A 20,282-nucleotide genomic window follows, 5' to 3' on the forward strand; every position below is an offset into this window, starting at 1 on the left:
CAGCTGCAAGTAATCCAAACTGCAGTGATTTTGCAGGGAGCTACAAGCCATCAGGAGCTGAAATTTGCTTGGCAAACGTTGGTGCTGCAGACGTGCTTGTCTGCATCGTGTCTTTGCATTATGGACGCGTAAGGCTGGGCGGTCTTTGCTGCCCGTGGAGGGGCAGAGGTTCCTCCAGTGGGTATTTGAAAGGACCCTCTATGTCCCCCCCTCTGAGCACGCAGCTCTGGAAGAACCTCTTTTGCTCTGCTGGTCATAAGGATCCAAACTTAAGCGTTGAAGGATGAGACATATGAGCAATTTCCATGCTCCCTCCCCTGTAATTGCTTGTCTCCTTGTGTTTAGGCTCGAGGGACATTATATTTGCTATGCAGCAACTTGAATTTTCCTGTGGAGCGTCTCCGAATGGATCAGTGAGAGAGAGAGGTTCAACTGACGTGGCCGTAGGAACGAAGCCAAAACAACCGCTTGTGCCCAGCTAATGCGGCGGTTACGGCGACAGCTCAAGGGTTAATATCCTACCTAGAGCTGAAGGAACAATACAGCCTAACTGCCCGGTGAACAGTCCCTTTCACGTTGCATGTGTGTCACTGCTGCATGGAAATGAGTGTGAAACTTTATTTTTTCCCCCCTCCTCCTGGTTCAACTTTTTGTGCTATAAATAAACCGTGCAGTGTGAGAGAAAAATGAATAACAAGGGACTGTAGGTTTTGGGTGCCTGTGGCAGGATGTTTTCTTGATTATCCTGTTTCTCATAAACACTGAGATGGCTTTTGTAAAACAGATGTAAAGGCAGCCTGCGTTCATTGTTTTAACACCTGCTATCCTTTAAAATGGACCCAGCGCAACCCATTGATAAAATTCAGACTCAGAAACCTGCAGCGCAGACTGAGCTCCTGTAGATAGCTCAGTAAAACCCTTGAGAATCTGACATCCGTCCCCCTTTTCTCCATTATATTAGATTTGGAGCGGGGTGGGGAAGGGAAGCTCGTGATTATTTTTTTCCCTGCTCTTGTTCTCACAATAGCAATCAAAACAATACTTTCTGGCTCCAAGGTGGTAAACTGTGAGAAATAACAACAATAGCTCACTTTATCTGCAAGGATTTGGCCCAATTTATGAATGAAACTGGTGGCTGCAATTTTGTTTCCAGGCCTGTAGCTACTTTTGGTATCATGAGATGAAATAAAAAGGCCAGAGGGAAAACAGCTGGTAACTGTTGCAATGGTGGTGTTGGGAGTAAGGGCAGGGAAAGGTCGTTTGTTGGAGTTGGAAAGGGACAATATAGGGTTTTTCTGCTTCTTGCGTTCAAGTTCAGAGCACAAAACAGGTGAATTTACTCACTCGAATAGAGACTTTGAAGTATTTTCTTTACCTGAGGGTAATGTGTAGTGGTGTAACACCTCTGAGACCGCTGTCTGCAGTTACAACCATCGAGCTCTTCTCAGGTTGGCCACAGGGGGTAAATGAAGGAGTTTTTTTTTTTTTTCCCCTTTGCTGCCTGTCAAATTCATGATATTCATCCATAGACCCTCACTGGGACAGAACTGTTTTGTAAGGTGCATAATATAGATTATAATGCCATCAGTCCTTACAGAAAGGTGGAAAAGTTAGACCAAAAGTATCGTGTCCATTCCCCTTATTACAGACAGAGCTGTGTGGTAATTATAAGATAGTTTATACACCTTAATTGAATGCTGCTTTGCCTGGGAGCCAAGGAGAAAAGTCTCTTGTTCAGTGAGAACCTGTTTCAGATGTGTTCTGGAGCTGCATTTCCTTGCGCTCCTCTCGCGCCGGAGCTCTGGTCCTTCCATCGAAACCTGTGTGCTGTTTGCTGTGAACTCCTGTATATCAACTTATCACCAAAGGTTTTCATGTGAATTTGCACCTGCAAATTGCAAGCTGCGCCGGTGCGGATTTGCACTGAGCTAAAAGAAACCTGTGGGCTCTTCTTCGACATCCCTACGAGTGCCAGCTCAGGAGGTTAAGGGAGAAGGAATCGCTGGAAAAGTGCTCCTTTAGCTACAGGGGTGTAACTCCGAGGAGACTGTTTTCCACTGCTTTGTGCCGAGCAAGAGAGATTTTCCCCATGTTGAGGTGGCTTCCGTGCTTTTCCACTGCTCATGTGTTGTGTACCTGTGCCTTTGGCTGCGCAAGCGGAGGAGATGTGCACCTATTTATCTGCTGCTGCCTTGAGCAGGGGTTTGGACCAGATGGCCTCCAAAGGTTCCTTCTGGCCTAGATTGTTTTATGTTTTTCATGCTGAGAGAGTCAAATGCTAACAGTGATTCAGTAAGGTCACTTAATGGATCAAAGGCTTTCTCCCCCCGCTTCTGAAAATGAGGTCTGGAACTATAAGTGAAGAAATTCAGCCTAAAAATAATCATTTTGTTTGACGCGGGTGATATTAGGTTGCGAGATCTGCACGTGCCGTGGCTTCATCGTGCTCGGAAGATGTGGAAGCTCGTGGGCAGCCCAATGTGATGCGCATAGCAGAGGGCCGGGTCTGAGGGACTCCGCGCTCGGAGCGTCCCACGCGTCCTCCTTCACTCCCTTCGCTGTAACGGGTGTCCTGGGGGACAGGGTGCTTCGATAGCCCGGCTCTGCGGCTCTGGTGTGACCCGTAAGCCTTTGGGGACAGGACCCACCCTTCCGCTCACGCTCCTCGGCACCCAGCCTAGCGTGTGAGCTGGGCTCTGGAAGAGGGATACACCGAAGGATAAACATTCGTGCAAACCGTCCTTTGCATCTGCATTTGATTAAGCCGCAGGCAAAACTGCAGAGCAGTGTGTTTGTGTGCGTGCCGACATATGTGCACGCACAGCGCACGCTGCCTTTGGACAGCAGAGCAAGCCGCACGTAACTTAATGTGGTGCAGAAGGCCAAAGGGTTGATTTGATGACTGGGTTTGAATCTGCAGGTCGTCTTGTTGTTTGAGATATGAGAGCTCTCAGCCGTCACTCTGCCCTTGGCATTTTAATGTTCTCCTTGCTATTGAGGCTTCCGCAAAGCTGCAGCCGAAGGAAACACTCCCTCTGTCTTCATTAGGCTTTGGATGAGGCCTGCGGAGCCTGAAACTAATTTTGCTCCGTCGTCCTGTTTTGCTCTTTAGGTTCGAGACGGTCCCTCTTCCAGAGGAGAGCTGGCTGCTGCGCAGTGCAATCACTCTCTCTCCTACCGCGTGAACGACAGATACGCGTGCAGCTTATAACGGAGGAACTAAAGATAATCTTGCACCTGGGATTCACGGAGGAATCCGCCAGCTCAGGCTGTTTGGCAGGTGAATATCCAAAGCAGTTCCATACGTTACCGTCGTGCTGCCGGAGGAGGGAACCGCCTAATCGGCGCTGTGGGCTGGGGCAGCCGCCGCAGCTTGCGGCGCGCTAAGCTCGCGTGGACCGACCTCCGCCGCAGCACGCGGAGGCGCAGGTATCCTCGCCGGCCCGACCCCTCCGCTTGGGCGCTGGCGGCGGGAAGCGATAACCTCTGCAACGGCCGCAGCTCGGCGGTCAGCACCCCGGAGGAATTTGGCTCTTAAATCCAGTCAGATTTGTGACCTGAACTCTTTTATACTCCCTTCAGAGCATTACTTCGCTCTGTCGCTGTGAAGTCTTGCATACGCATTCTTTCCCTTTTATCGAGTGTTTTCGTTTGTTTGAACTTATTTTAATGGCTATGTAAAAACGAGATAGCGAGATATTGGAACGTGCATTATATCCTCAGTGTTCTTATGCGTGTCCTTTCTGCGAAAAGAGCCTGTTTGCTGATATCATCTGGTATGGTACAATGTCAGTGCTTTGCTGTATTGACTAAAAAAGCTGCACTAACCGCATGAAACGCTTACATTATTTTTTCTTGCTTGCATGTGGAGATGTCCCTGATAACCTTTCACAGTAATTACAGCAGGTAGGAAATGTTTACCCCAGGTAGAGGGTAAATACCTTCTTCAGGTCTTCAGCGTTGTGCATTTTAAGCCTTGTTTTTTTATTTCCTCTTCATTAGGCAGCAAGATTGCAGCGTGGCCACTGCTGTCCTAGTTTTTTCCCCCTAAAATCTGTCAGTCACTCTCAGGAGGCAGTGAAAGCTGCCAGGTACTTTTACAAAGAAATGAAAATTGTTCTAAGGAAGTGTTTACATTTCCTATGTGTTGTGCTTTTAGACCCTAGGTTCCAGAAACCCTCTTTTTACCCGAGAAAAACGCGGAAAGTCAGACTAGCAGGTTTTTTTTTTTTTTTTTAATTGGTAAAAGATGAAGAGTGAAGGTCTGTGAGTGGCAAGGCTCCTTTCAAGAGATTCTGAGCAAAACTGAAGGCTTTTTGAAGTGGTTCGCTATAATTGCAGCTTGCCTTGCTTCCTGTTCGTGCTTTCTGCAGTTCATTGCTTGGGCACACCTACCAGCGGGTTTTTGTGTGGTTACAGGCAGCGTAGGAAGTTAGAAGGCCAACAAGAGGCAAGGGGGCTTTAAAACCTTAGTTCTTTTTCTGTTTAGAATGCTGCTAATGAGAGGTTGCATTTTATTCCTTCCTACTGTTAAGGCACAACATAGCTCCCCGAATCAGGCCTGATTGAGGCGGGGGGGGGAATGAAAGAAATGAGAATAGCAGATTTCACGTCGTATGACTCTCCGATTAGGGATGCAGACTGCGGGCCGTGGAAAAGGCTTTGTTTAGTCTGCAGGCAGTAGCCGGTGGCTGCTCTTAACGCGAGCCCTGGGCGCCGAGCTGGAAAGCTGGCATGCTTCTCTTCAAGGGATTTCAGCTGGTGCGATTTGCAGCGTTGGAAGTGAGCTCTAGTGCAGCTGCAGTATAGACGGAGCCAAAGCAGAGGGAAATGGGTGCTGGGAAATGCATCTCTGTGCCAGGGTGTGAGGTGCACGGGCACAGTCGCTCCTTCCCCGTGGTCTTGGATGAAGGCCATGGTTTGAGGGACATTTGTCTTGACGGCCAGTTCCTTCCTTCCCGCCGTCCTCTGCTATTTCCAGACCTTACGCTGCCCCGCAGTTGTGCTGGCAAAACTGTTTGCGAGACCTTGGGATGAACTGGAGGCAGATTAAGGAAGCTTAGGATGGCTTTGCCGCCGAGAGAAGTGGCGTTGGAGCCACAGCCTGGGCCTCTGTTGGATGTTTGCGATGCAGTGAGTGGGGAAAGCTGAAGATGTCACTACCCTGCTGGCAGTCTGGCTTGACCTGCTAAAATGGGAAGAGGCTATTGAACCCCTCCTGGCTTAATTTCCCCAATAAGCAAAAGGGATTCTTAGAGCAGGACGGACGGTCAGCTCGGTGAAGAGCAGTGACTTGCAGCAAGGCTGTGGCCAGCTCCTCCAGTGGTGTAAACTAACTCTTTACCTTTGGTTCCTCTGGAAGTTTACCAGTTTATACCAGCGGAGGAGCTGAAGTCATCCGTTTTGCTTGGCGGCTGTTTTAGGGCAAGATGAGTTCTCTTTGCTTCATCAGCGTGTGCTTTAGCATATGGAAAGCTATCATGCTCTGTACTATCTGCATTTTTTTGATGATGGTCCCCAGAAAAACACTGCAGTTCCTGGCCCACATGCGAATTCCTTGAAACAAGATCATTATTTGAAGACCACCCGCCGTGATAATATGATGACAGTGTTCCTACCTTCCCCAAACTGTTCCCAGTACTTAAAATCAAGGAAACGAACACTTAAAATTTGCCTGATTCATGCAACAATTAAACAAAAAAAATCATGCTTTTAATAAAGCCGTTCATACCAATTCATATGTTGAATCATCAGCTTCTATTTTCAATCATTTGGGTCCTGAATTCTTCAGACCTGATAGTTCTTCAGATCTCCTGGCCAGGCCAGTAGAGTAGACGCTCTCACTGAAGGAATGCAAACATGAAGGAACCCCACAAGCAGAGCTGGATCCCAGGTAAAAAGGTTCCTAAATACACAAAACCACCCAAAATTGAAATATGCACGTGTTGCCGCTTTTTGAATGGTGTCTGAAACACCGAACAGAGCAGGCACCACTAGAGGGCTCGGATATTATTTAAAGCAATACTGTTGCATTTCTGTGCACAACGTCTGTGGAAACGTGGTGGTGGTCGTGCTCGGTCGCTGTGTGCTCAGCCAGTGTTTGAAATTTGGCTGCCTAGAGGAGGGAAGCGGAGCTCTCTCGAGACTCCGGCTCCAGCTGCGGGGAGATTTGGTAATCCGATGCTGGGCTCTTGCAAAACCTCCTCTTGGTACCGTGTGCTGCTGCGCGTAGTATGTTGAAAAGTGGTGGACCAGGCTGAGTCCTGCGCTGGGGGAGAGGAGGGTCCCAGACCCACGCGAGTGGCAGGTGTGCAAGTTTTCAGTGCTGCACCACGGCGAAGGGCGATCAGACCGAGGTGATCGCGTCTCCCTCTCGGTGTGCGACACGGGGCAGGTTTATATCGGTGACTTGGGTTTCAGGCTCTTTTGAACCACAGCTTGGTTAAGCGTGGTTCCTTTGCTCAATCACTCGTCTTGCGAGCAAGGTTCTGGTTTCAATTACAGCCCGGGGTTTGTGAGTCTAACATGGCGAAACACAAATCCACGAGCCTGATTGTGAGGATTAGGTAGGAAAAGCAACCAACAAATGTTGGGACTAATTTGAAAAACGTTCTGGTGTTTGCTTAACCCCACGCATTTCTGCTTTTTTTTTTTTTCCCCACTAAACTTAATATTGCACGCAATTAACCTTTCTCTAAGAGGCAATGTTGCTACAATGGATTTCTGTCTTTCAAAAGGCTGCTAAGGAGAGGAGCTGACAGCAGGTCTCTTTGTGATAGCATGTTTCTATACGGATTGGGCAGACGCAGGCCTGGGACCGCAGTAAAAACCATATGGAACGTGTTTTTTGGTTAGGCCGTCAGACTGCTTCCTGATTCACCCTGGTGCTGCAGGACTGCGGTGGGAATGATTTATTTTAATCTTAAGCAGTGCTAGGAAGGGAGATCTCTTGCACCTGGAACGCTTCTCCACACGCTGCTGTTGACAAGGGGCTTCCAAGGAGGTGTATCCACGCGGCGCAGAGCTGCACCAATGTTTTTTCAAGCTGTTTAATGGTAGCTTTAAGGTGTCCAGACGCCGGCACTTTTACCAGCCCAACTGGAGCGACAATTATATTAGTATTGCATTGCTTAAAATGCACTGATAACGCGCTGTTCATCTTTCAGTTTGGGACATGGAGCCTGTCAGGGTTTGAATGAGAAGTAGTATTTAGAATTTAGTACTATTAGAATTTGAATGAGAAATAGTATTAGACCTGCAGGTGCACTCGTGGGGCCAGGGCTCCCCAGTCGCCCCTGCCCTAGCCCTCGAGCTCCCGCAGGAGCTGGTGGCAGTTTTGCCTGGGTAAGAAGAGCAGCCCTGATCTGAAGCTCCCTGGAGATACTCGTTTTCTCGTTGACTCTGTGTTATTTCCATTCAGATGGTACCTCTGGGCTCTGATATCTGTGTGAGGTGCTATCCAGTTCCAGCACAAAACCGCAGCTTTTATCCTCAAGGGCTTACGCTCTAAGCTTTGGCTTGGGATCTGGAGATTAGTGAAGAGCATATGGTCCCTAAGAGGTGCGGCTTGCTAAAAATGACTAGAAAATTGGAACCAAGGACATTGTACATGTTCCCTCCCACCCCTTCCCTCTCCTGCAAAATCCCTGCCGGTACAAGCCGTGATGGAAAACGTTGAGCAGGTCTGCAATTGCCCGGAAAGTGGGAGACTGTGCCCATTTTTTGTCCGTAGCTGTAGAAGGAGTGATGTCTGTGTTTTTAAACCTTTGACCATCCTCTTTCAGGGACATTGTGTCACTGGAAACCTTGTGACCTGTTTCATGCAATGGTCCACTGAGGGTCTGATTTCTGCAGCCTTGTATCCCCCCCCGGCCATATCTTCTGCCCTTAGCAGGTTCCTCACCTGGGGAAGAGTTTGCCAAGGTTTGGGATTCCCAGCCTCAGTGTGCTGTATTACGGCAGTGCAGTCGGGAAGGCAACGCGTGGCCGTTTCGATGGGGGAGAGGAACATAGCTTCTAGTGCATTAGCAGTCTTTTTTCTTTTATTAGGGCCTGGATTGAGGAGGATCTGGATTTAAGCACGTACTTAAATTTCAGCATGTGCCTAAGTGTTGTCCTGAATGGAAACCATCTCAAGCTTTTGTTGAAGTACTTTTCTGTACCGGGGCCAACAGGCTGTGAAAGTTGTCTCTTGTCTTTTCTACTCCACTGGGTATATACTCATTGTGGCTTGCTGGCTATTTACTGCAAGAGGAAAACCACTTTAGTTAGTTACAGCTAGCTGAGTAACTGGGAGTAGGCAGGTTGGGAGAGTCATGCGTGAACTGGGAGCAGCACATCTGACCTTGTCTTTAGTCTGTCTTGTTTCTACAATCCTAATTTTGCTCTAAATTAATTCTTTTGTTTAGCTGCTGTTTTTTTTTTTTTTTTTTTCCTCCTTTTTGTTTTCGCGTGAATGCTTGCCTCTATATTTAGGTCTGCCAGAACGGGATGTTACGAATAATTGTTGACTGATATTATTAAACACTAACATGCTTGGCTGTGTTGCACTAATGATGGGGCTTTGGGGATATGCAAATCAATTAATTGAGTATAATTGCTGTAGTAGCTGTTTTGGAACATGTTGTTGAAGAGCCCTTGGGAGGGCAGACAAAGAGGGAGACGTTTGCAAGTGCGAAGGAAAGGCGATGCTTGAAAGTTGATGGAGGTCGCTGCTTCGAGCTGCTGATTTGCAAAGTTGTGTTTGTTTTGCTCTCCCAAACCCACTCAAACCTAATTCTCTCTTGCTTCGTTCCAGAATTACCTGTGTGTGTGGCTCCTCTTGGACTTTCTCCAGGGCCCTTTCTGTTGAAACAGAGCTGAAGAAGTTCAGGGAGGAGACAGAGTCTTTTTCAGGTAACCTGTTGACTTAAAATTATGAGACACCTTGTTGAAAAACACCTGAGGAGAAGAAATGTTTTCCAGCTAGCTTTCATATTAGACCTCTGCGTCACCTTGCGCTGGAGGGTTTTGGTTTACCAGCTATTTCTCATTCATGACAAGACTTTTCCCCCTCTCTGGGACTTACAGTGGGCAGAGAAGGGATGTAAGATGCCTCAGGACTCGTTGTGGGAAGGTGTGAAGGGAATGAGATTTGGGCATTGTGAGGATGGGGGGAAAAATGTCTCTTCTGGCTTCCTTCCCATCTTACATGTGCTCTCCCTGCCTTTGTGTCTGTGGTATTATTGTATATTCTTTTGTCTGGCTTTCCACATGTAATGTGCTTTAGTCTGCACTCTGGGGCAAATGTTCAATGTGGTGCACAGATGGTGCTCCCAGAAATCCTGTTATTTGCTAATGGGATTTTGTGCAAAGCGTTTCCACTCTTCTTTTAAGAGGCATGCGCGCTTCTGTAAATGTGTCCGGACTGTTCAGTCATTGCCCTCATCCTGCTAAAACGACCTCTCCTGTGCAGCTGAGAACACGGCTTCACTATTTATTTAATTATTATCCCTGAGAACAACTCCAGGCTGGCTCCTGCGGGAGGCAGCAATTGCAGGAACTAGTGGGCGTAGAGATTTGTGCCTGTGCTTTGCGTAGTAAAGGAGGGTTGGTCCCTGCCAGCTCTGCCAATGTCAGGACCTTGCCAGGTGTCCTGGCCAGAAAGGTTGGAGCGCTCCACTTTCATGCCTTTCTTCCATTGCTGGTGGTCCTGTCGCTATGTTTTGTGCTGATATACATGGCAGATCCAGCAGCATTTCTCTAATGCGTGGTCTGGCTATTATGCAGCTGTCCCCCTCTGTGCCCTCCATTCTTCAAGTAGTCTCAAAATTTTGGTATAAATAGCAAAGGTCTAGAATACGTTGCTTTTATCATCAGAGGCCTTTCAGAACAGGTTAGACATGTGCTTGACAGGAATAATATAGAGTTGATTCTTCCGTGAGGCGCAGAGATGGACTAGATGACCTCCTGAGGTCTTTTTCAACCCTTACTTTTTCCACTGCTGTATGACATTCACTGCTAGTGTCAAAATTAAGTAAGTGGAGCTTTGTTTTGCGTCACGCTCACTGGAGTAGAGGTCAGGGCTCAGCAGCCATCGTGACTAACACAGTTATCGGATGCGTTTCAGGAAGTTCACTGTCTGTCTGTGTACTAATATACTACTCATCCTTCAAATCCTGTTCCCCCGAATGTTTCCCAGGCTTCTTGGCAATGGGAAGGTGAGTCATACAAGGGCAGTAGTTCTCCTTCTGCTGGCCAGGGATTCCAGGTGGCTTCCTTTGAGGCTGACTATAGCCAGAGAAATCACAGGCTCATCACAACCCTGGTTCGGAAAGTACGGGCAGCTCGAGGCAGAAAACGTGCCTCAGACCGTTCCTGTTCGGGTACTCTGACCTTCGGCTGGCTGATCCAGGATCCGAAGCCTGCTGAACAGGCAGAGGAGGGCCAGCCTTGGGATACGTGTGTCTGCACCCGTGCAGCCCGGCAGAATGGAAAACTAGAGCACTGCTCTGTGTAGCACACGTCTATGTCAGCAGTTTAACTGCTGACATTGCTACGTAGAATTGATGTTTACTGCGTTGCCGTGCTTCTCTGAGCGACCAGGACTGCGTTGTGCCGTAAAGCAGGGTGCAGGGCTCGGAAAACCCTCGCCTCCAGTCTCATGCCTAGGCAAGGGTTCTGCCGGGGGCTGGGGAGAGGTGCTAATAAAATAAGCCTGCGGCTTCTATGGCCTCTGCGGCGCCTGGGTCTGTCTCCCTGTGTTGTGTTTGGACGCCGTTGTACCCGGTAAGAATCTGGCCAGTGTGGCGTTAGGCCGTCTGTTGCTGGCGGGTTAGAGTGGTTTTGTGACCACTTTGTCAAAAATTTAGAAGCCACAGGGGATTCTGGAATATAGCCCTCTTTGTGTCTAGTCTGACTCTCTTCCAGAGGCAGTTTGGGAAATAACACGTCTTTAGCTCTGTAAAAAATGGCAGAGAACCTGCACAAACCCTGATCTTCAGTAATAGCCTGATGTCCCCTACAGGATGGAATCTGTATAAGAAAACAGCTCTTCAGAAGTGTCAGCTTTCTGTGTCCATCGCCAAAGACTACCCCACCTGTGTTTTCATAGCCTCTCAGTTTTGCTGATTTTATCACCCTTCTGATAAGGGTGATTAGATCCGATTTGTTTGAGCTATAGCCTGACGGCTTTCAGCTCTCACAGACACAACACCGTGTTGCTCTGCATGAGGGGATGTGCTGGGTTCACCCCAGCCTGGATATGGGAGAAGGCAAGGAGGGGAGCCTTTCTCATTCTCTGATAAGTAGCAGATGTGATATCATTACCAGGTCGAGGACCTGAACATGTCGGGCAGCACAAAAATGTTGTGCTCAGATGATACCTTAAAGCCATAAGGAGAAGGATGTGGCAGAGTCTGAATCGTTCTGTGCCCAGCAGCAGGTCTGAGTACTTAAAAGTTTTCACAAACTGCTGTATACTTGAGTAGTCCTGATTTGGTCCCAGAAGCTATTTCTTTAGGTCTATGCTAAGCTATGACCAATTTCTTCATGAAAATCCAGTTTGCCCATGGCTCATTTATTTCTTGGGAGCTGCGTGAAGTCAGTTTGTTAGTGTTCTGTGTCTTTTTTCTTTGGGTGCGTAATGCTCCTTTTGCAGGCTTCTGTGCCGCTATTGACATTTTTTTCCTCTCTAACTGAGTTTTGCCCAAGGTTGGTGATCTGCTACGAGCCTGACCATGATGTACACAATATTAAAATATGGCCATTCTGCATTACTGGATGTTTTTTTTTTTTCTCCCTAAAGCACTTGCAGTAGCTTTCAAGAGTAGTTCAAAAAATGTGGGGCAGGACAGACTGAAAATTATTACTATACCCTTTGCCGCTGTGCTGTGATTTTAGTGATTGAAAATCTGAGATAAGACATGATTCAGCTGTGATACTGGTGCTCTTTTGGACTGGGGGGGGAGTGAATTCTGTTTGTAGATACATCATCTCTGCAGAGCTCAGCTGGGTGCTTCCCTGGGTCTTGTCCTCCTCACCACCACCCTCCATCACCTATCACAGGTGATTTAAACCGTGGTAGCAGATCCTGGTAGGAATGATAGAGACCGGGCTTTGCTTTAACTTTGGCTGGTGATCAGTCCGCCTCAGTGAAAGCTGCATGCTTGAAAACCCACGTTGCAGCCCTGTGCTCTGTACAGCCCACGGGAAGAGTGCTTTCCAGGCCTGGCCTAATATTTTCATCAACACGTAAGCAGTGGCTCCTGGTATGAGGCCAGAAAGGTGTGAGATTTTTAAGGAGAGAACTAAGAGTGTCTACAGCGTGCCAGCAAGGACTAAAATACCTAAATATACAGGAAAATGTCTTGAGGAGCCATTCTGGTCAAGAGGCTCTGGAAGGACCAAGACACTGAATGCGAAACAGTATTTAGAATTTAATACTGTTATGTGCAGTAGTAGTGGCTTCATGGCAAAGAATCTGTCCTTTCCCTATTCCCCTGTTGTTTTCCCCCCCATTCCCTTCATCTCCAGCAAGGTGCCCACCAATTTAGCTTTAGGATAAAAGAGGGAAAGCCTACCTACACATATGACCTAATGATTGATTCCAGTGAATGCTGTGCAAATGCAATGTAAGTGTGGCCAAAAAAATGCCGTGGGGACACAAGTGCGTGTATGTTGTGTTGGGAGAGGCTATATATAGAATATAGATATGCATTATGTTAGATTGAAGCTTGCTTTTCCCTTATGCTGATGGCATATTTTCTGACAGTGTAGATGCAAGTCCTATGATGTGATCTTTGGCAATATTGAGAGCACTTGTGAACTCTTCCGCCACTGCTAGTTTGCTGTCCAATGGACATGGGAAGAAAACTGAAACACTTGCAGTGCACTTGCTCTCTCCCACCTCCCCCCTACATCTTCTTCCCTGGCTGATTTGACCAGGTCACTCCCTGTCTTTGATTTCTTTCCTCTTATTTAAAGACCACCCATGGCTGCATTGTCTGGAACAACTCTGGTAGAAGCTTCAGAGCTGTACTTCTACCTGGTAACTAAAGAGCATGTTCTCATTAACGGCCCTCAAGGAGGGTGAATATCACTGCTTGCCTTCAAAGGAGAGTCTGAGGTGCAGAAAAAAATCCTGGCCCTCAGTCAGGTGGATTTCTGCTGAAGACATCAGCAAGATCAAAATGTCAGCTGATGAGAACAGAAGTGATTCAGGATTCCTCTAAGATGCAGGAATTACAATGGCTTTGTGATTCATGGAGACATGAGATGAACTGGCTTAACTAGCCTTGGTATCAATAAAAGTGCAGCCTCCTGGGCTAACGGCTCAGCTACCTGCTTAGCCTCTTGGGAGGGTTTCAACACACATGCTGTGCTCTGCCACTCTCAGTGGCAACTGTGCTAGTTAGTTTAAAGTTAATTTGGGATTACCTGCACCATCTGCAGTTGCTGTAGAAGAGATGAACCCTCAGCTGCTGTCAAGTGAAACTGTGCTGGAGCTTGGGAGCCAAGGCTCTGTCTTCCCAGCTGCTATTTGAACACCTTTGCCAGGCTCTCAGCCTTCCTCCTCAAAGTTGCACCTTGATGGATGAGCTCCAGATGGTTGAATGGGAACCTTGCCAAGCATGGAGGGCTATTGGCAGTGTTATATGGGTGACTGTAGACTTGCTGCTGGGAAGTACGTAAAAATCTGTTGGCTTCTCTTATTTTAGTTGCCTAAAAGAGTGCTTTTATAACCACTTTTGGCTCTTCTTTTAGCCTAATGAGTTGTTCTCCCCTTTCCAAAAAGTCTGAGACAAGTCAGCCCTAAACTATCTGCAGAGTCTATTTGACTTCCCCTTTCTCTGGAAGCGTGTCAGAGAAGTGCGATAGGCTTGGAGGTAGGTTGGACTTTGGCCTTCCTTTGACTCTTGCCGCAAGCCCATAGACTTTTATCTTTTCAATGTGACCATATGAAAAAAAAAAAGGGGGAAGTTAAACCACAAACAACTGCATTAAAATAATAATCAAAGCCTCATGAAAGCATGAAATCCAGGAAACTGTTCTTTAAAACCTGAATCTGTCAAGGTTGTCAAGGTTAATTGTTCCTGGGTTCAAACCTTGGACAAGCTTTCATTATAATACTGACTGGAATTCTTAGCTGTTGCTGGACCACGTTCATCTGCCTGTTGGTTTGTAGCAGGGTTGAATTCGGTCCAGTGTGTTAAGGAGGTAGTTTCATTTGTAACTATGCATTTCATGATTCTTGTGGATTTAAACCTGACCTTTAATGTTTCTTGAATGTCTTCTCCCAAGGCCATAATCTGTGGGACTATTTTGGAGATAGTTGCTTTGGTTTGTTTCTTTCCATATTATGTTAAAGACTACAGTACAGCAAGGTGATTAGGTATGAAAAGCTTAAGACCAACTGCTAGAAGGTCTCTAAGTTACCAAGAGCAAAGACTGATTCCAGGTCACGGCTGAGTCACTGCAATAGCCCAAACCTCCATGTTCAGGATCCTCGTTCCATCAGTCGTGGTTTTCACTCCTGCAGCTCCTGTTCTGCTGAAGGGGCGCATCCTCACTATACAGAGAAGATGGGCTATTAGGGACATTAACAACGGAAAAATACCAAACTACATCACAATATTAAAAATACATTAATGAAATGGGCATAATGAGTGTTAGAACTAGTTTTATACTCCCTTGAGCTAGGAAATATAAATATATATATTAAATGACAGTTAGACCCCCCACAGAGCTTCCATTTTTAATGAGTCATATTTTCAACTGGCTAGGTTAATTTGGGACACAGTATTTCACATGCAAATGAATTAAAATTATGGTTCTGCTTGGGTAAGTCACAGAAACTGCTCAATACCTCAATTTACTCAACCTTAAAATGGGGTTATCAGTGCTGTCTTCACCTCTGCACGGTCCCCTGAGATCCTCGAGCACAAAAAGGGGCTGAGGCGATCTTTGAAGAGGAATAAAATGGACTTAATTTCTGACTTTCAGCCATTTTTATGAGGTGGGTAAAAGAGTTGCTCATATTAGTGCTGGAATCTTTCCTTGTGTTTGCATTAGAACTAGCATTAGGGAAAACAAGCTTGTTTCAGAAACAGTTTTTTTGCTGGAATTTTCATGACTTTTTAAAGAAATTGGAAAGTCTTGATACAGAACAAAACTCGTGAATTCCTATCCAAACTCCTTTCCCAGACCTGCATGAAAGCTCTGTAAAGCATTTTTGGAAGCTTCCCCTGACAATACCAATCACTTTCTGATGGACTGTAAGTTATTCAAACCACAAATGAGAAATCCAAATATCGTACCCTTTTTGTGGGGTGCAATAAAGATGTTGAACCAAGTTCAACCTTGACGTAAATCAAAGTGACCTGTTTGTAGTTTGTGACTGGCTAATGTGAATTTTGGCTAGATTCTAGCTTCAGACTTTCAGCGCAGACTTTAATAATCCACTGTTCACTGAATAATCCACTAAATAAAGAAATTTGTGCTGGATGTCAGGATTTGGTTGTACACAATTGCTGTGTTGTTACTGTCCTTGGAAGTCTGTTAGAAAAAGTGCTGCCAGGCTAAGTCTAAGCATTGATTTGACAGGATTTGAGCCTTCAGTGGTCAACAGGAGTTTGATGTGTTTTTTCAGAGTGCCCCTTGATCTTCTCAGGACATGTTGACTGAATGGATGGCTGCGGCCCTAATTCTGCAGAGATTTACATTTGCAGGTTTCCCTCCCTAGAGTCAAGAGGTGTGACACAAAATTAGCTTCATGGTTCAGGGTGGGAATTTTCTTATGCCAAGGATAGGGGCTTGGGATGGGGCCAGGCTGCTCCTTTCATGGGATGAGGAGGGATAACGGGAAGGGGCCATACCGGTCTGTAAGCTGTGTTGCAAGGCAGGGAGTTTGCTGCTCTTCTAAGGTTGGGAGGGGTAGGGTCCATCTGCTGCTGTCAGAAGAGGTGCCAGCCTTCACAAACTCTCTGTCATATCTGCAAGCCAGGTTTTCTAGGCTCTGCTTGTGCAAAATAAGCAGTAGGATTGTGGAATTATGTGGCATGTAGCCACAGTCTGCCTATGCCAAGAATAAGCGTAACATAACAAAACACTGCAGGACGGTGTGCAAGATTCTTCCTTTGCTACAGAGATGCTATTTTGACAGAAGGGACCTTCAAACATGGATAACATGACATGACTGGCTCTGACTTGACGTGATTGCTTAGAATTACAATTCCTTCTTTTCCTCCAACCTACTTCTTTCCTGTGGCCTGTTTTCATTTCCTTGCTAACTCAAGCATATCTAATGTGTCTGGTTAACATGAGGAAGTTTTGTATGATACAGCCTGAACGTAGGTCAGGGAGAGTTGACTGAGACTGAATTTTCACAGGCCACATTAGTAAATACAGGCAAAGAAAAGAGCCATTTCAGTGGGGGAACAGGACAGCAGAAAGGTCAGGGAGAAGAACCATGTGAGAAGTGCTATAGGTGCAAAGAAGATGGTCGGGAAGTCTAGGAAGGTGAAACGGAAAAAGTAACTTTGACGTTGGGTAAGGTGAGGCTGAAATACTTGCAAATGGATGCAAATGGATTGCAAACCATTGTGGTTTGAATTCCTTTCTGCTGTCACGCTAGCTTCTCGGAGCAGTGCGATCACCCATTCTCTGTCGGCTGGCGCCGGGCCTGGCCGTGGTAACAGACCTTTGGCACCGGTCTCTGCCGAATTCCTGTCCCTATCTCGGCTAGTTCAGAACCTGCTGGGGATAAGCAGGTGTCCGTAGCCTAAGTGTTGAAATAAAAGCCATCTTGCCTTACAAGTTCTTTCTCTGAAGACAACTTCATACAGGCATTGCATTTGCGAGGTTTAGTCCGTTCATTCTTGCTGTGAATTACAGAAACCAGGCCTCTCATTTTCATATGGAGCACATCCGCTAGCAACCGGCTGGTGCTACTATTTGATATCAGTTGGGAACGCCGTGCCAAAGCTTCGACATTTTTTCTTTTAAAATTCCTCCCACCCGACCCCCTCTTCTCACTGTTGCTTTCTACACCCCGCTTGGTCACCCTAGTTCATCCACTTAATGTACGTCCCAGCAGTATGCTGTGGGGAGACGTGGGCTTGCTTGGCCCACGCTCCGAGCCAACCCAAAGCCGGTGACCACAATAACACAGTGCCAAGCTGTAGGAACTTCCCTGATGTGTCTCGCTTCAACGGTTTGTGAAGTCTGAGCCCAGCATCATTTCTGTGAAGCTGGAGAAAATGATTGCATAGCTCTGGAGCAGTCTTTTTTTGCAGTTTGATGCGTTTTCATGTGTGAAAATTGAATTTATTAGGCTTAGGAAGCTAAAGGATGTAGCTTTCAAATGTTTTGTGTGTTAATTTTTATGAAAAATACCCATGTTTCTCTCATTAATGGGTGGTGTTTGCTTCAGGTACAGCAGAAATCTGATGCTGAGGCTAAAATTTAATAAATCTCCATTTATGAAAAAGTAAGTTCTTATGCGTCCAAATCTCTTTGCAGTACGTTTAGGTTCTGTGATCATATTGGAGACTTAAAGCTTAGCAGCCTGAGCTCAGATCCAGCAGGTAAGGATCTAAACATTGGTCTAACTTTCAGACCACATAAAAGGCTGGTGCCATAAAGTGGCACAAAAAGCTTTTTAAGTGGCTAGAGGAGGATTCTCCAGAGACAGCCAGAGACCAGCCTTGATGGAGGGAGAAGTCTAGGAGGAAGGTGAGGACAGGAATCCAGCCTGTTAGAGGTGCAGTATAAAATTTCACTCCTGGGGGTTGATTCTTTTGCTAAAACAAACAAAACCTTAGTTTTGACTTTGCTCATTTGTTTTTCTTTTTCTGGAAATGTATTGCTTTTTCAAGTGGTGCAGGGAGTTTCCAGAAACTTGATTTACAATAAGACACTCCCAAGTAATTTCCTTTTGTTTGGAAAGATTTCTGAGTATCAGTTCCAGCCAGTTGAGCATAGACCGCTGCACATGGATTTAGTGTTTTACGGGCTTACTGAGTCACCAAGGATATGATCCTGCCATGCGGTATATGTGGTGGCCGTCACCCTACCAAGCGTTGCGTTTGCTTCTGTGGGATTAGGCAGACACTTGAGGTTAAACGCATGCATACGCTTTGCTGGATCAGGACTCAAGTACCTCACACTTTGCAAAATCATGCCCCAAAAAGATTTTGGGGGAACTGTTCTCCCAGGTTTCCGAAAATAACCGAAAGCTCTAGCAAATGTTGACATCTCCCCTCTTCCCCACAATTAGTGTTCAAATTGTCAATGGAAAAAAAGCTTCTTTGCACTTGTGGGCTTTGGAGAAATAAAATGGGAGCTGAGCACATTTGCAGACTGTGTTGGGATTGCTATCCAGATCCGGGTGATAGTGATGAGGAATGGAATTTGTCCTGGCATAGTCAGGCACATTCCTGCCTTAAAAAAAAACAAAACCACAAAAACAAAAAAACCCAACAACATTAAATACCATACCTTCTTCCCATCTTCTCTGCTAAGCAAAAGCCACCCAGAAGTGATAGACATTAGCATAAGCAAAGCTAATTCGCTAACTTATCTGCAGTGTACCATATAATTGATTTCATCAAATGAAAGCTGTGTAATGAACCTCTGGAAGTTAAGGGAAATCTAAAACTTAACTGCAAATCGTAGTTCAGCCAAGAATCAGTTTCTCATTTTATTTCCTATCTTCTGACAATTTCCATTTGTTGGTGTGGCCAGGAAGGATGGAGATTTTTCAAATGTCAGTATGCTCTAAATCATTGACATTTCACATCCTGACCAAAAAGAATAAAAGGAGAATTTTGCAGATAATATTTTCTGGACCAGCCACAGTCAGAGCCCAAATAGTTGTCCAGTACTGAACACCTTTGCTCCTGCATAAAGCTAAATGCGGTTTTTATCTGTAAATTTTTGATTTTAGTTGTTTCTGTGCTTTCCACTGAACCCTGAATTAGGGAAGAAACAGATGTGCAGGACTACCTTTATTTCATGGTGTCTCCGTTATTCAGAGACAGAATTAGAAACTAAAAATAAAGTACAAAATTTTCAGTGCTGTTTTGCTGAGTGAAGATATTTAGGGAATGTTTTGGATAAAAGCTTTGTGGTGAAACCCTGCTGTCATTAAAGTTAAGAGACATTCGTCTGTCGGTGACTCTTATTCTCTTCAATTAAGTCTTTGCAAGTCAAGAGTAGCTCTAGTTGCATCAGTTGGACTGTGTTGGTGTAACTATAATAGCAATGAGGAGTTGGTTTCCATGACTCAGAATTGGATTAACTGCTCTGATCCTGACTCAGGCCCAGTCCTGCCGCAGCTTCCTCCCATGACTTCACTGAGGTTTGCTTGAGCTGTAGGTTCAGTCTAAACTTCTTAAGCTTCAGCATCAAAACAACCTGATTAATAAGAACTGTTTTGGATCTTTTCTGGGAGGGTAGAGGGTCTAAATCCTTATTCTGTCGCAAAGGCAGCCTGCGTTGATCTTGTATGCAGACAGGCCAACCCCAAACTCTCTCCCTACAGAGTGATTTATTGTTCGCACTGCTGTATATTTGCCTTTCTTTTGCTACTGCCTGAAGCATGAGTTACATGCTGCTATAGAGAAAAAAGCAGTAAAAGTTACTGAAACAAAACTCCTCTAACTTTTCTCTGGGCAGGAATCCTGTGAGAATGTGCTAGTCGCCCATGGTGTTTTTCTAGCCGTGCAAGAAGGTCCTTGCTCCAAGCTACTGAGAGATGTCCCAGGAAACGGGAGGGAAGTGGCAAGAGGGATTCTCCAAATCCACCAGTGGGAGTTGCTTGTAAGCACCCTGACCAAAATGAGTTTTAAAGAGGGATTTAAAAATGGAGTAGGCAGAAGGCTGAGCACAGGGTTGTAATGCAAGGAAGCACTTGGTATCTGGGGAAAGATGAAGAAAAGGTGGTGGATGTCTTCAGAGAGTGGAGAGAACAGTTACCTTGAGAAACTGGGCAAAGGCAGAGAAGTGAAAGAAATAAACTCATAACTGGCCTTGAGGGGCTGTGCACATCTATTTTCCCTGGCTGCTACTGTTGTTTCAATTCAGAATAAATTCCATGTCAAGGAACAAAAAGGAGGAATTAGGCCCCATTTTCCGGGATGCCTGGACAGTTGGAGGTGTGATGGATACTCTAGGTGAATAGCCCTTTCGCACTCATAAATTGGCTGTGAAATATGTGCTCAGGGATTCTAGCCTGTCCAAAATGCAACGTGTAGGTTTTTTTTTCTAAATGGAACTATTTGCCCTCTGGGTCGTTTTTAAAA

At 46.0% G+C, this 20,282-nt stretch overlaps 1 protein-coding gene across 1 annotated transcript in view; it reads left to right on the top strand.

The window, feature by feature from the left end:
* The first annotated feature begins 8,873 nt into the window (after positions 1-8,873).
* The window catches only part of ACKR3 (atypical chemokine receptor 3), a 39,200-nt gene continuing 27,791 nt past the window's right edge, over positions 8,874-20,282 (top strand). Inside the window, exon 1 of the mRNA XM_013942641.2 lies at positions 8,874-8,895. The gene's annotated coding sequence lies outside the window, so the exon portion shown is untranslated. The remainder of the gene's footprint in view (positions 8,896-20,282) is intronic.

The sequence above is a fragment of the Apteryx mantelli genome, chromosome 6 (assembly GCF_036417845.1).
Source record: "Apteryx mantelli isolate bAptMan1 chromosome 6, bAptMan1.hap1, whole genome shotgun sequence".
Classification (NCBI taxonomy): Eukaryota; Metazoa; Chordata; class Aves; order Apterygiformes; family Apterygidae; genus Apteryx; species Apteryx mantelli.